The 17213-nt window shown below is 42.7% G+C and overlaps 1 protein-coding gene across 1 annotated transcript in view; it reads right to left on the reverse strand.

Moving 5' to 3' along the window:
• LOC311509213 (interleukin-1 receptor accessory protein-like 1) overlaps positions 1-17213 on the reverse strand; it is a gene marked incomplete at its 3' end in the record, with an annotated part of 191289 nt that overhangs the window by 23496 nt on the left and 150580 nt on the right. The window lies entirely within an intron of this gene.

Here is a 17213-nt window from a genome sequence, read left to right on the forward strand (position 1 = left end):
CTTAAAACCATCGCGGACCCTTTTAAATTCCCTCGACGGCCTCTTAAATTTTAAAACACTCTCTTGAACCCTCTTTCACACCAACTTTGTAACACTGCTGTATCTTCATAAAAGCTCTTATACTGTTCAACAGTCTCACTTCACCGCCACGTCCTACTTTTAAATTTCAATCACACTATATTGCGGTGAGCACTTTGGGAAAATTTCAAACTCGGGAGCACAGAAGAGCTTTAAAGGACAGTGATTTATGCTGTTAATGAATCCATATAACCTACTCACAGTGAACACAGATTTCTCTTCTGTTAGCAGGCGTTCTGATTGCACATTATTGACTCAATTATACTTGTCCTCTTCCTGTGATAGGGAGATGACGTTTTCCTTTGCAGGTCTATGAAACTAGACTGTGATTAAGTCAAAGCTTCATTCATAGCTGGTTCTCGTAACAGGTAGCTTTCTTTGGGGAACAGAAAGTAAAAGGTGTTTATTGCCAGCAGAAATCAATGCTGCAGCTCAGTGGCTTGATTGAACCCCAGTTTCATCGTAGCAATTCAATCTGTTTTCAAGGGGAGTGCCCAGTAATGGTGAACATGCACAGTGTGTCACAAATTGCGCACTTCCATGTGTGCACTTGGCATTTTGAGTGCATTATGCATTGAAAATGACAAGCATGGAAACATGCAGTGCACTCAGTACTTGGATGGTATGCTCATAAAGGTCAAAAAGGTAGTGAAATAGTGGACATTCCTCACTCTCAGCGGTTTCTATCTTGGCTTTGAAGCAGAAGGACATGGACTATTAACCAGCTCCTGAAAATTTTGAAAATGCTGGGCGAACACCGTACCATACAAATGTTAAGTTACATGTGTCTGTTGAGTTAGTCGCTAGCTTTATAAGTAAAAGCTAAAAAATGCTGAATAAAGCTTAAGGAAACTGCAGAGTGAATATTCTTTGTGGACGTATCATGACAAGCAACCACTTTCACGAGATAACAAAAAGGAAAGATGGGAACTGAGACAAAAGCGCTGAAAGAAATTCCAGTTAGCTAATTAAAGTCTGTAAAAAGATTGAAAATTGAAAGCGAAGAGTCAGAAATCAACTAATTTGAAGTCATGCACAGACATAGAGTCCAAGTGATAATCATGAGAAGAGGGGGATGAGATTGTTCACAGAAAACACATATCAACACTCAAACCCTTTCCTTCACATCAGCAGGAGCTCTTCTATCTGCTCAGCTCATTTGGAACGCAAGTCCTCTGTGACAAACCCTCTTTTAAAACCGTTTTTCTCCCTGCTTTGGATTAGAGTCCTCTCACTCTTATCACACAAGCTGCAATCGAAGGCACATGAACGTGAACGTGTGGCCTGTGCTGTGGAAACGGGGAGGGAAAATGGAGCAACATCATCAAAGTCGGGGGAATGACTCTGATCCATACAATAAAGATCCCAGCGATCAAGGAGGCTCCACCAGCTGTGTGTCCAGGAAGGCAAAAAGGTGATTCAGCATCTCTTCATTAGCTCTACTTGCTCACTGGCCCTGTGGCGAGGAATCAGACGTCTTTGAGATGAGAGATAACTGTGGCATATAATTGGGTACTTGCTAGTTCATAGATAATAGGGATTTTATTTTACCAAGGCCTGCTCTAATTCGGCCCTCTAGTGCAGTCTAGTGCACTCAGATGAGAGCTAAAACATTAACAGGAAATATCTGGTTTGGAGATATAGAAAAGGTCCTGAGCTGGGGGACAGTTTTGCATTTTGTCTTCTGGCTCAAAATATATATATATTTTTTTTTTCCCGCTGCTGACATAGAGGATGTGTACGTGTGTGTACAAGAGATGGAGATAATGAGCTTTGTCGATGCTGGGATCTATCCTGGACCACACGCACACTGTATAGTCACACATGCGCACACACACACACACACACACACACACACACACACACACACACGCACACACACGCACACACACACACACACACACACACACACACACACATGTTGCTATGCCTCTCAATACCACCAGGGGTCCCTCTGGTGCCACAAAGCAGGAGGGCCAGCGTGCTGGAGAAAACAACAATACAAAAAAACTAAATACACCATTTTGACAGGTGCAGACAACAGTAAAAGGAAACACGGATCCTTTTGTGTGCCACCTTTGATGTCAAGAGGCTTCACCCATGTATCTGAACAGCATGTTCTGTTGTAGCATTGACAGCTCCACTGCTGTGCTGACACCAGCCGCAGTGTCACTCTCCAAGACTAACTCCAAGGGACGCTTCGTGCATACGGCTGCGTGTTATTCCCTTAACGATGGCATGTTAATTTGTGCCAGCTTTACTTTGAGCAGCCACGGCTGCAGAGGCAGAGGTAATGTGCTCACTCTGGGAAATGCACAAACAGCCATGCAGGGATTTAAGTACACAGATCCTAACATTCAAATCCCAACCTCTGGTTTTGAATGGGGGTGGGGGGGCTAAAGTGAGTCTTAATGCGATTGTCTCCTTTCTCTTATCTACTTGCGCCTCTGGAGCGCCTCTCTTAGTCACGTCAGCAAAGATTCCCGTGGCTGAGCAGGCAGACCGAAAGCTATGAAACCCTGAAACATCACTGAGGAGCAGGAAAACAGGGAGAGAAAGAGTCAGGCAGAGAAATGAGGAGTGCATGTCTGCCTCTCTGCGCACGTGACGCAGGTACAGCATGAGAGTAAATGGGCATATGGTCATGTCTGAGTTCATGAGAGCGGGAAAAAGGGGAGGGCTAGAGAAAGGACACACACGGAAACCATTCTTCACGGTGAAGACTTTCTACACTGAGTGAATAGAGCATCGCGTTGATCTCGTGTGTTGAAGATTACATAGATTACAGATCACTGTATCTGCATGCACTGTGTGCACCATCCATGTCGAGTTAATCTACCAGCATTTCCCATTCAGATCCAAACAATCAAGCTCTTGAGTGGGGAAGCCTTTTGTTTTCTTGCTTTGTTTTTTTTTGCTTTAACAGACTTGAATTAATTAAGCCCTGCAGCCAACAGGAATAGTACTTCAGAGAGGGAAGCTTTTCAGAGTATTTTTTTTTATTTTTTTGGAAGGACATTTGCAATCTTAACTGCACTAAAGATGTTTAATGTTTTGTTGGTGAGATGGGAAGCAATTTAGAAGCTGGAAATTAAAAACAAATAATGCAACACATGTACAGTCATCTGCAAAATGGCAAGATCACTGTGTAAGACATTTGAAAAGTATTACTGCCTTGCTGTTGCATGCCCTCCAACACTTTACCTCACTGCACTTTACATCTGTGTCCAGACTCCAAAAAAAAAAACATCTTTTCTCATTAAGTGTATTCAGTTTTGTTTTTCTTGCATAACAGTTTCTCATTGTTCTATACAAAGCACAGAGGCTCGCTGAGTGATCTGATAACGGACTCGACAGACACCAGATCTCAGACTAATTAAACACCTATGGATGGTGTTGGATTGCATTCTTCACCAGCCTCATCAAAACACAAAGCGAGAGACTATGTTTTGGCGGAACGCTGTTCATACCACCGGTACACGGCAATGACTGGGAGAATATAAGCATGCAATCCTAAGACCTCTTATGATGTGTTTTTCCTTTTAATTCGCACACATCTATTTCAGGGTAGGATGTTAAAGTAAATCCTCCATTAATAAAAGCAAAAAATGCTTGGGACAGGAGTAACAGCATGTGCTTTTAAAGCACACACTAAACCCAAACCCCTCTTTTCTCCTTTGTCCATCTGAAATATAACTCCTTCTATTCTAATAAGTTCTTTCTTTAATGCAACAGTCAGGGCTCTACATAAAATGAAGATTGCCCTGCTTGCTTGTGATCAGCAGGATATCTGGGCCGACAAAAAGCCCCGAAATTGAATCAGTAGTTAATTGCCGATGGTTAAAGTGGGCTTCCCAGATTCAGCGGGGCATCAGGGCATCATGAATTCATGAAAATATTTTTTACTGGCTCTGAATAAGAAGGATCTTTAGCTTTATCATCTGCTCCATCATTCAGCCAGTGAGGGGTTACAGCAGTGACAGAGCCCTGTAATTGTGGCGTCTGGGTACCCACTCACAACAGTGTTGCCAGATGTGGCGGTTTAATTGTCTCTCTGTACCGCGTTCACATTGTTTGGCTTATTACAGCCTAAGCCTCTCCAATCATGCATTTTAAGGCTGTCACTGACTGTGCTTTGTTCGGTAGTCATTTAGCTACGTCCCCCTTGCGTATGGTCAATCTCCTGTTATTCATACTTGGCAATGCACCTCATTATCACTAAGCAGGCAAACTGCTGCCACTATTCTCCTTAATTAATGCAGGTAAAGCAGACATCAAGAGACACAATACAATGTTTGCGCTATTCTCTCTGAACTCTAAAAGCATTACAAATTTCTCTGCTCTGCGCAACTTTTGCCGTTGACAAGTCGTGTCTTGAAATAAAATAAGGCAATACAGTTGAACAGTACAGGACAGTGGGAAACAAACACGCCGGGGGTTGGGTTTGGTAACGAGTCCACTTCGAGCCTTGTGAAACAGAGCATGACATTTGTAAAGATCAACACCCACTCTCTGCATTGATGTTCTCATAATACAATGTTCTTTAGCACAAAACCTGCGTCTATTATTGCCGCCCAATCTAGTAAAGAATCATTACCACTGTTAAACCCTGTGTTGCTTATAATCTTGTGTGGAGAAGTCACAGTTGAAATCTCCTAATGAAAAGCTCATTAGACATTAATGAAACACTTAAGGGGTGCTTCACAAAACATTAGAGAAATGCCATGTTGAATGGAGGAAACAAGGTTGTAGCACAATTAAAAAAGCATCAGATGATGACAGCAGTTGCCATGTCAACTCGGAAGCAGATGCTATTTTTGCTAGCAGTTATGTGAGGCGTTGAGAAGTGTTTGTGTTGTGCATATTGAGGCTTTATTGGTTTTTCTTCGGTTTGCATCAGTTATTGCCACCGTTTCCTTGGTAGCACCATTTTTCCAGTTAGGTCTCTCATCCATCTTGTTCCTAATCCAAGTACATTTCCCCAGACACATAAAAACATGTCCTGCCTTTCGGAAGGGCCCTGTCATTTATAATGATACAGCAGGATTGTTAGTTTGAATTGCTGATGCTGCTGTTAGCAAAGAATTTAAGAGTTCCTCAAGGAAGGAGAAGGTGGAAAATGCAGGGATTGGACACCAACAGGACCTAAAGGATCTCTGGGCTTTGGTACAGTGTTATGCAGGCAGAGGAGGGACTCCTGTCGGGCTTAGCGCACAAGGACAAAGCTGTGTCGAGAACCCCTAAGTGGCACCATGTAGTTTAGCTACTGATGGAGGGGCAGAGAGCCGGAGAAAATGTAAAGTAAAAGAGACTGATATACAATGTCAGGGAAGAAGAGACCGATGGCACTAAATAGTAGGTTCCTCGAGGGCTTGCTGGGTCACCTTTGAAGCGTGCCCACACCTCCAGCAGTCCCATTTCATAGCGGACGCTCCCTGTGGTTAGATGCTCAGCTTGGGCCTACTTCAGCAATGTTTTCAATAAATTTTCTTCCTTGTCCAGGGGATGTGAAGTGTTCTCTGTCTCCATGCAGCACAAGTAGTCTTTTACTTTCCTCCAGAGTGCTGCATGACTGCAAACCAATTCCACAGCTGTTAAACTGAGGGTTTCTGTTCAAAAAGTCTCAGCCTTGCTTATGTACACTTGAATTTGCTCGTTACTGATGAAATGTTATGACTCATGGCGGTTGCCATGGCTGACTTTTAGGATTTGCAGAATCTATCAGATGATATTTATAGCACGAGTCTGGCTCATTCAGAGATGTGTTACTCACACCTACACACTTAAAGAGGTCAACGACAGTCCCAGTGAAAGGAGTCACTTCATGTACATAAACCCAAAAACTAAGCTTTCATTTTAGAGGCTCTAGAAGGAAATGTTCTTATGCTGGGATCAGATTAAACAAAGTCATTCATCATCTATAGTCACTCTATTTTGAGGATGTGTAAAAAAAATGCCCCAATAAAGAAAAATAACTGCGCATCCTAAAACTAGATACGGAAAACGACATGGAACAAAGACCCTCGTGGATGCTGAGGTCCATCATGGGCGTCTAAAACCCTTTGGCCACGAGAGTGCCATGCTTGGTTAGCCTGACAAGTTAGGCCAACCAACTTGCCAACCAGCAGAGATCCATATGTTATGATAGCATGGCCATCTGACATTTATGATCTTGTTTGCCGGAGAATTAAGTTATTCCTTAAGTAACCAAAACGACGGCAGCTATCATTTTGCCGTTTTTTATTGCATGTTCATACAGTATGTTCAGAGGTTCAGCAAAGTATCGATCGGTTGTACCTTATTGCTGTAGAGTGGCCCCATCAGTAAAAAAAATAAATAAAAATCTAGTCCCTAAATGGTCCAGTGGAGCAAACTCACTAGGAAAGATCAAGACAGCTTACTGTGCTCAGTGAGCGAGAGAGAGAACGAGACAGAGAGAAGGAGTGGTGAGTAGAGAGTGAGGGAGCACTGCTATATCCATACCCTCTCCTGGGGAGTCCATGTAATGAAAACAGGACACAGCAGAGTGGTCGGGACTGTAGGTGAATTTCCCAGCGTTGCAGGAGGCACTGTGTTGGATATCTGCAGCGCACGTGAGCTGAATGAACAACGAGGTCCGGGCAGCAACTTAACTGAGGCAGCAAGTGAATGAGTGGAACAGGTTGGAAAAAATAAGGAGGAAAAGCTGTAACTTATCACTTCAAATCTAGCTGCAGAAGGAGGGGAGGAGGGAACGGAGCAAGTCAGTGTTAGTCGGGTTGGAAATGATTGCATCACATTTCTCTGGGGAGAAGTGAGAAAAGTGGAGAGTACATGTTGGGAGCGGGCTGATCTAGTCGTAAGGATGTATGTAGTGAGATGTTCAGTCAAAAATGAATGCAGAAAGAGATTTTTCTTAAAGGTCCAACGCGTAGGATTTAATAGCATCGAGCTGTTGGTAGCAGATGAAAACCAACTAAAAATATCTCTCCTTCCGAGTGTGTAGTAGATTCTACAATGGCTCCGCTTCAACATAGAAATGCAACAAGCCATCTCCAGAGTTTGCAGAAATACTACGACCTTATTAACATCGCGGTGCAACATGACAGATTCTGTGGAAGGGGAGCCCTTGTGAAACACAGTTGGTAGTTACAGGTGACTACACCACTAATGAAAACATGTGAACCTCACAGAGAAAGCCTTCTTAATAAGCCTTCCAAGTCAAAATTTTAAATAGGTTAGTTAAGAGTTTGATGCAGGTGAGCAGCAAATTAACACAAATGTATGCAACCTGCTTAGCATCAAATGATTAATGAACAACAATATTTGAATATCTTAAACATGTATCTCCAGTTGAAGATGTTTCGCAGCATATGCATGGGTTAAGGTATTAACTAACTGTATAGCTATAACTCCTTTTTCCATGTTTGAAAGGAACACAGTACCAGACCATTTCCCATTCATCACTCTCTCCTCTCCTTTGTCTTCTACCTCACCTTTCCGCCTTCTCCTCTCATGCCTCCCAGCGTGTCTTAGGAGAGTTTTGTGCATAAACAGGTTCCTATAATGAGTGCCGAATCAGGACAGGGACAAACAATAGGACTGTGTGACAGAGGGGCCGGGAGGAACAGAGCACTCTGCAGGAAGGACGCTGAGGGAAAGGTTAAAGCTCTGGTGAGAGCAGGCATCATCTACACAGCATCCTGCTGCTTTCTCCCTGTCCGTCATGTTCACAGAAAAAAACACACTGTGAGATCTCTGCCTTTGTGTGCGTGTCTGAGTGAGGGCGTGTTGCAGGCAGGATAATTGGAGTGATTTGTATTTCCTGTTCTGGTGTCCTTCCAATTTGCATGACCATATGGAAGTAAATAAATTCATGTTCACATGTTCAAAAAGGGCACGCAGGGATTCCAAGCCATTTGGCTACAACGATCACGCTCCAGAGACGATGTAAAACTGATAATGTGCATTTGATAAACACGCCGTGGTCAGAAAACACATTTAAAAACCCTCCATGGATCCATCTGGACGCATTTCCATAAGATTGACACAAGCATCTGGGGACGACAAAATGTCAGCATGATAGGAAATATCTGCCGCGGAAAAAAAAGGCGACAAGAACTCTCCTCGGGGGCGCTGACATGTCTGGTTGAATGGTGCATTTGCAAAATAAAGGATTCTAATGTTTTAAGGTCAGAGTGGGTCATCGGAGCGTGATTGCTGAATGTCAGATCACCGTGGGAATTAAATTGTAGTCTTGTCAATGGCTACCCAGAGCAAATAACCTTTGAGACGCACTCTCCAATGACCTGATCTATAGGGAGAACTCTTTTAATGCTATAGAACAAACCCTCCATGGTTTACCCTCTGATTATTCAGACATACATCCCAGCACCACACTGTGGATAATCAAATTGATTTGCTCGTTTCCTCCCACGACTCCTTACTGCAGTATATTTTCCTTATTAAGCACTCTGGTGGTCTGACGATACTCTTGCCATGTTGCAAGGAGTGGACAGTGGGGTCAGAGGCATGATGTGAACTACATGCACAGATACTGGAACCAAGCAATTAGATGTGCCGTTTTTTTTTTTTTTCCTTTTTGCAGTTGCTTCATAAGACGTTCAGGCGCAGAAATGTGGTTTGATCTTAACACAGTGAAGCAGTGTTGTGCTGAGCCTGCTGTGACTCCATTTAATTTAAAGTTCTTCTTTATCAAGGCAAGCATCTCTGTAATCCAAAGCTGCTTTCTCTCTGATCCTCTGCTCCAGACTGCAAATACGCCCGCCTGTATCTGTGGTGTCCCGATGTCTGTGAAGTTTGTATTCACCACTACCCAGCCGTCGCTTTATTATCCCCGCTCTTCTCTTCTAAAGGTGACATTTGTCTAACTGTTCAATCCCTCTAACGCGGAGTGGCGCAGTTTGGGACCTATTCAGCTTTATGGTGCCGCTTTACAGTAGGTGTGCCCAGAATTTCGAATTCAGATAAGAAATGGTACATCTTGGAGCTGCTGGGCACTTAAACCTGCTTTCCATCCATTTAATTAAAAACAATACAATAAATTACAAGCAGTGCTATCAAGATGTAGGAGAGAGGGAGAAGAGGAAGTAACTGGAAGCAAGGTAAATTACGACCTGAAGCCGGAAAACATTTTAAAGCTGGGGATATCATGACGCGTGCATAAATCTAGGCGTGCAAGTGCTGATGTGTCAATCATGCACTGTTCACTGAAAGGAAGACTGACAACCAGCAGAGATCCATATGTTATGATATATTCCAAGCTGTAAATATCATAGAAATTCAAATTTGTGCACGTATGATGCCTGAAGTAAAACTGTGTGGTCGGGAACAGCAGAGAAACACAGTCACTAACGTCTCTTATCAATGCAGGTGTGGTTCAAGTGACAGGAAAATCACCCCTTCACTACAAAACTCAGCAAGCAAGCGTTTCCTTTAAGCAGTTTTAAGCACAGTGATCCGTGCTCGTCACCAAAAAAACCCTGTCACTGCGTGCGGCCGTCGCATTTCAGCACAAAAACACACAGACAAACATCTGCTATAATCTGTAAACCAACAGGCACATTTTAGGCTTATTCGCTTCATCCACTGTTAGACAAGTAGCTTCTCTACTGCAGAGACATGAGAGGAGCTTGTATAATCCACTGTGTGATCAGCGCTCTGTGATAATCCACAGAATATCTCAATATTTAATAGAACACATGTCATGTTCATTGCAATGGTTTCAGTTGAGGCCGAAAAAGAAAAGATTCATTTGCTTGACTTAAAGGGGCACTGCACCCATTTCACACATCAAGGTCAGATCATAAGAAGTATTAGAAGCCCGAGAAAGCAGTTGTGTGGTGTCTTCTGTGGCTGTGGAGGAGCTTTATCATGTCTGACAAAATAACCCCGAAGACATCATGGTTGTGTCAACACGGTTAGGGCTATACATTCCTGAGGGAACAAGTTCACAACTTGAAAAGACATCGTGTTTACCAGGCAGGAAAACGTCTAACAAAATATCCTATCCTGTTGTGTAATGGGAATATGACGGATGATCTCCGACCGAAAAAATGGCAGGATCTCTATATTAAACATTTTCTAGATAAAACATAGTTAAAAAAAATATGTGACTGAATAATAAAAGCTTATCAATGTTTCCTTCAGCTGACGTTCAATATTAAGGCCTGAATGTAAGTGACAAGCATGAGAGCATGGGAATAACTGAGGTTAGTGATTTATTTGTTTTATGACTTTGTCGTGTGTGTTTGCTGTATGAGCTGGAAATCAGTGGGACAATGAGTGTGATGGAGTGTTTACATGATTGCATTAGTCTGTTATTAGTCCATGCTGGCTGCCAGTGCTTACAGTGCGCCTACAGTATGTGTGTCTGCGCATGTAGCACAAGGGGGCGGAGGCCGACGTGAGCGGCATACTGATGAGTTCCCAGCATGCGCAGATCAAATTACACAATCTAGTCTTTCTCTCTCTTCCCTCGTCTGTCAGTCAGCCTCGCCTTTACCCTGCTTCTCTCTCTGCAGGTAAACAAGCAGATGTTCCTGTGATACAGAGTGATTCCTAGAATTCCTGATGACCTGAGCAGCTTGCCTTGTCGACAGGATACCTATCAGATGCACCTGCAGGTTCCTCAGACAGACCTACATCTGCTTAAATATTCACTCTCTATATATAAACACTAGGGGCTGAGGTAAATCTACAGTATGTGTCTTAACTGCCAACCCTGAATGGATGAAACACTGTACATGCTGTTGTTACTAGTTCATTGCACAACTTTTATTTTCATCTTGATTATTTCTATGCAGTAGTTTTTATTTCAAAATTCAACTTTTTCCCAAGTTGTTTTCTTTGTTTTATTCTATTTAATGCGCTACCATTATTTTACTTTGTTGAAAGGGGCCTCGGCACAAGCGTGGAACCCCCCTGCTTCACTGAGTCTGCAGGGGTTTATACTTTATGGGCCTGCTGTTAGTGCCACTGGCACAACTCACTTACATCACTTAGACAAATTGATTCAAGGATGATATATATATATCAAAACTTTAAGAGAGAGTTAGATAAAGTAAGAAGAAGGGAGCTAGGGAGCTAAAAGAGTCTCCAAACGCAAAGGAAAATTGGAGCCAATCCATCTTGTATATGCTGGATAAACATAGATAGGAGCTCGCTCTTGTTCCCAGACTGTCTGCTTTTGTTTTTTAGAGTCACTGCTGTACAATATTTCCGTTGGTGTCGGTGCGGTGGCGTACAAAGTTACCGAAGACCATAACATTTTCCTAAAGCTAAACGGGTACTTGTCCAAACCAAACTCCTCTAATGAGACACGGACCTGATGCCTCCATTGCCCCAACTGCCTATGAGGACTTTGTTTGCAATCCATCGAGGCTGAGTGACTGACCTACAATGCCTTCTCGAGAATCCGTGTCTCTAACAAAAAATAAAAAAGTTGGACATTATTCTAAAAGAAAGTTGAAACAAGAAGGGATAGTGTAAGAAAGAGAGTTAAAGAAACGGGTCGATTACAGACAGAAAGAGAAACAGACAGCGAGAGAAGAAAGTGAATCATAAAACACAGATTAGGCTTCTTTAACCAGAATCTCTGATATCACATTCTCTTCAGTAACACTGATGTGCAAAGTGAAGGTAGCGTACTACTGAGTCTCTTCCTGCACTGCTAGCTGGTGTACAGGGATTTTTGTTTGAATTGGGACTGGGCACTGACAGACAAAGTGTTGTTCTGAATGCTGATTGGCTCAGCGCGGGGCTGAACACCAGGTCTAGGTCAAACGCTATCAGAGGTGAAGCGCAGCAGGGTCGACTGACCCGCAGGCATTGGGAGTGGAGTGGAGACGGAGATGAGATGTGGCTCTTCTTGTGGTTGTGCTGTGATAATTTTTAGAAGTGGAGTGGGAACGAGATTATGAGTCACCTCTTCATGCGTTGATAGGATTGGAGGATGCAACTAATTATTTTAGTCATAAGAAATTTGCAAAATAAGATGGATAATAATAAAATAAAAGACATACAAGAGTCCCACCATTTAAAATATATATTCTTAAATATTTGCACACTAATATTTATTTTGTTTTACAATACTGATGCTGGACTGTGGCCTTAAAAAGCTACTAGCTTATAGATTGCATTTGGGAGCCCTTTTGATGGATAAGGAAGAACAGTTTACAAGCAATGAAATCAAGAGGCTAAAGTAGCACGGTGAAGCCCTGAGCTGCATGGCTGCGAGGCCTTGCTGGAGGTGGAGGTAGCGGTTGGCTGGGGGTTAATCTGAGGCTGGGTAGTGAGGCAGTAATGCCAGGGCTCATGGGGAATTACTGGGGAGATTTGAAGGAAATCTGCTGGCAGCAATTTCCCTGTCGCTTTTATTAGCCTAGATGTGCAATTTGCTGCCGGCTGCTTTAATATGACAGGCTATGTCTTCCTTGTGTTTTTACCCCAGCTTCTCTCAACACACACATATGCTGGTTGGTGATTCAGGTTGAGCACAGTAAGAGAAAAATATATGCCACTCTATGCTCATTTTATAATACAGTAGGATACTGTACTTCCCCCCCCAGGACAGTTACTCATTTGCTTGTCCTCTCTGAGGAAAGGTCAAAGGTACTGGGATTAAGTTTCTTCCTTAAAGGCACTTTAACAGGGTGAGTTCTTCCTTTGTTTCTAGGCCACCCCGCTGCCTCACAACACAGCCTGTTTGCCTGTGTGTGGTGACAAACCGTATCTGTACCAACCCATATCCCCCCTAAGGGTGCATACGCACAACAAAGCACCCTCCGGTAAGACCCTGTACTAGCACCTAAGCACATATTGTCTATCTTCCTCTCACACTCACACACAGACCGAGTCCAGGCCCACAGGCTCTCTGCTGTTTAGTATGTAAAGGATACAGAGGTGACCAACACTGAAAAACACACTGACAACATAACTCTTTACGGCCAATTTCAAAGGATCCTTGTCAAAAATGGATGTTAAAAAGCTGCAGACTGGCTCCACGGAAACCAGTCGTGACTGTTGAAATAACATTTAGGAACAGTTTAAATATTGCTTGGTAGGAAAGTCAATAGTTTCAGAAAGAGATTCATGCTGGAGCTTAATTACCAAGTATTGTATCTTGCTGAGCCCTTGAACTGAAGTTTGTTTCATTCAGAGCAAAGCAAATCAGACTGGAGTGCAGTGAATGATTAGTTACGCTTAATGCAGGGGGTGTAGACTAAGAGTGCAGCATCTTTGTTCTGATTGCAAAGACAAGCAGCAATCTCAAGCCTCTTTGTGTCCCATTAGACCGGGATATAAACAATATTTCATTTTCTACAAAACCCTAAAACCTCCAACTTTTGCCTCTTATTACGAAGGGAGGCTACTCCACGAGGAACAACTGCCGGGAAGCCGACAGACCCATGAGAACTTCAAGAATAATGTGCGGGAGCTGCGCCAAAACAAGTGGGAGTGAGGGTGGGAGGAAGAAGCTTATAGCATAGCTGCATTTCAATCAACAGAGGCTTTGGGTTCTGATCCTGAGTTAGGAGCTGGTGTGACTAAGTTAAGGTAGAAAAGATGATGAGCAATATAGATGACACACATATCAGTTTGTATTTGTATTGCCATTCAAAAGCCACAAAATGAAATGTAACTCTTAAGATGAATCATATTTGGTGAATTATGTCAAAATAAAAGGATGTTTTGAGAGGACTAAACTGTGTGTCTGTTTACTGTTACACAGTAAATGGTCTGAACTTACATAGGGCTTTCCTTAGGAGTAATCTCAGTGATTTACAACACACACATATCAACTTCATATTCAGTGACTTGCCCAAGGATGCTTTGGCACGTGGAGCACTGTAAAGCATCCATACCGTCTCTCACATCCTATTCCATCCTCTCCTTGGCTCCATTGCAGGTGCACACACCTCAATGCACATAACCACAGCAGATACGGAGCATGTCAGTGTAATATTGTGTGGGAGGAGGCAGACAAAAGACAGATTCATGGCTTGTCCATCTGTCACACACTGCGTCTTGGCACTAATTGGATTTTCCAAAAAACTTCGGGGGGAATATTGCGTGTCATTGCTGTGTTCCACCCATTTGTGTTCACTTTACTAACAAATCTTGATTTAATTAAGCTTTTATCACGATGGCAGTGGATACTGTCCGCTTTTGGAGGAGGCAAAACAACAATGTGCAATTATGTGAGTTGGTGATAAATTCAAACGAGGGTGCCAAAAGCATAACTGGCACCCAGCGCTGGGCACACAGCAACAGCAAAAGAGGCCTCATTGTAGCAGCTCTGAACCGACTTCATATGTACCCTTACAATGTCTCAGATGATGTGTTTGTGGGGCTGTATCTTTATACTGTATCTTTCCCAAGTCTGTGCCTTTGTGACTCTCTGCTACTCTGCAGGGTGCCACCTCGCACGTCTGGCACTTGGGAACAAAACATTCAACAAGCAAGTTGTCTAAATGAGAGGGAACCAATTAAGAAAGCAATGGGGGGTGAACGCAATCAACGGCAACATGTCAGCCATCTAACCTCATCTTCAAAGCATGACTGGGAACAAACAATTATTAAAAGAAAAAAAGAAAGTAAAATCTAAATTATTGTGTGTTTAATTTTTGTGATGAAAGAAAACTTGAGATAGGATTAAAAGAAGTACCCAACTACATATGAGAACGCAACAGCTGCTGAGATGATGCCATGCAGTGATGGATATTTTTTTATGGCTGGCATTGGATTCTGCAAACAGAATGTATAAGAGAACACAAGCTAAAACATACACGACTCTCAGTGTGAGTCAAGCGTTAACTGCTTTTTCTGATGGGATGCAAGAAAAAAACATCAAGCGGTATTTCTCACCAAGGGATGGAGCTGTACCAGAAACCAATACAGTTTTCGACTTTGCTTACTTCACAAAAAGGAAAGATTCTCAGTCGAGCAGATCCATGTATTCACTCCCCCTAATAGTTGATTATTTTTTTTTTTCTTATTTGGGAGTAAAACCCCTGAGGGCTTGAGAGAAAACTGCCTGTCTGGCATTCTGTGGTCAAAGTCTTGGAAAATGTGGTGTTAGAGGAAAAAAAAAATTGGAGAATCACATAGAGGTTGCATACCTTGAGGGACAGAGCTAATGAAGCAGGTAATGAACGAACCTGCTTCCTAAAACATCAGCTAGCACAGCTGGAGCATAATGGACTGCAAAAACAAATGAGTCACTTATCAGCTAAGCCGTGTCTCGCCCACCGATGTTGTTGGCGTAAACAGCAGAAACTATTAATGTCCAACTCATTATAAGAAAAGACAAGTAACTCTTTGATAAATGGAAGCAAAGGAACAGATGATTATTATAAGTTTAGGGAGTCTTTTTAGATGCTAATGGCAAAACGTCATTTTTGATGATGCTCTGTTGGATTCGTGTCTGCTCACATTTCTCAACTTTGTCTTCACCCAGGAGCATGGATTTAATTGTTGGGATTTGATGATACTTATATATCAAACATCATTAATTATATAAATGTGATAAATTATTTGGGGGATGTGTGAGAGGTAGATTAAAAGAATAAATGATCCAAGTTTCCAAGTGTCCAACAAACACCTGCTCCTACACTTTTCATAATTCAGTTTGACACTGGCTCTGTAAACAGCCATGTCTTTCAGTTTGTCATGGAGGCACATAGACTTAACCACATCCCCCAAAGAGCCACAGAGCACATTATGATCTGAAAACAAACTGCTCCTGCGTGCTTATTACGTGTCCACGTAAAAAGGCTTGTCAGACTGAAGTCTCAAGTTTCAGACAGAAAGCAGAGACAGTACAAAAAAAAAAAAAAAAACAGGTCGATTCATCACGGGTGAAATGGAGTGGCAGGTGGACTCCCTACTGGCCCAGTCCTGTTGTCCTCTGGTGTCCCGCTGCCAGCCTCCCGGCCTGATCTGGCTCACCAGTCTGTTCCTCTACTGGCCCCTGTTACGCCCCATCAAGCTGGGGAGCCACAGCCATGAGTCCCAGCGTCAAACACCCCTGTCTGATGGATATATGTGTGTATGTGTATAGCTTTGGACCTTGAGGGCGTTTCCGCCTCTATCAACACAGCCCCCACTGAGGGTGACACCTGCAAATAACAGTTTAATAGCTGAGTAATGTCTCCGGCCTCCTACCCAGCTGTGCCGGGGCAGCCTGGTGGGCCATGAGGCGATTGAAAAGCCTTTTGCTCTCTTTAGTGTATACATGCAGACAAGACCATGCACACATGTGCACACGGACTGGATATGTTTTTATGCAGACACATAATCACCGATGTGAGCTGATAAAACAGTCAGAAGGCTGTAAAACTGGGGCAGAAGTGCCAGCAGCCGGCCAAAGAATGGGCTTATACATCATACGTCTTCATACTCCACCTGCTCCTGACGCTAATGTTTTTCCTTCCATTACAGGTATGCGAGTTCACTAGAGGGGGAATGATGCTGTGCAGCGGGTGCTTGCATTCTCAGACTTTGCAGTCTCTTCAGAACAAAGAGCTTTACTGTGGCAGCTAACATAGTTGTTGCTTTTTTCAATTGAATCTATACATTTTATAGAGAAAAAATATTAAAGAAAAATGATGCTGCCTGCGGTGAGTATTGATTCTACAATCTGATGAAATATTCCTATCAATCAGGCGACTGATTATCCACCTAGTGAGATTATCAAATAGCCTAAGTCAACTGCACACACACGCAAGAGATGCCAGGCAGAATAAATATCTGAAAGTATGACATTAAAGATCTTTAATTGAGGCATGTAAGGCTGAGTATAGTTTTCTGTTCAGTTTTTCTTTGCATGCATGGCTGCATCTCTAAACACCCCAGTAAAGGCAAAAAAATATATATTATCTGTGTGCACACAAAGTTTAAATCACCCTCTCTGTCAGCTAGTGAAACTTAACTGGAGAATATAGTGTCCTGGCAGACAAACTAAAAAGATAACTGGAACACCAAACGCTCTGTGGAAAATGGGGCATAAGTAAAGATGTTGCAGAGAACCTGCTAGAGGCTGAATGCAAGTAATAATAAAAAAACAACAAAAAACAAGTTATGAGACATAAAAACATAGTTAATGGCTTTAACGGGAAGATGCAATTTTCAAG

This window comes from Chelon labrosus, assembly GCF_963514085.1.
Source record: "Chelon labrosus genome assembly, chromosome: 24".
NCBI lineage: Eukaryota > Metazoa > Chordata > Actinopteri > Mugiliformes > Mugilidae > Chelon > Chelon labrosus.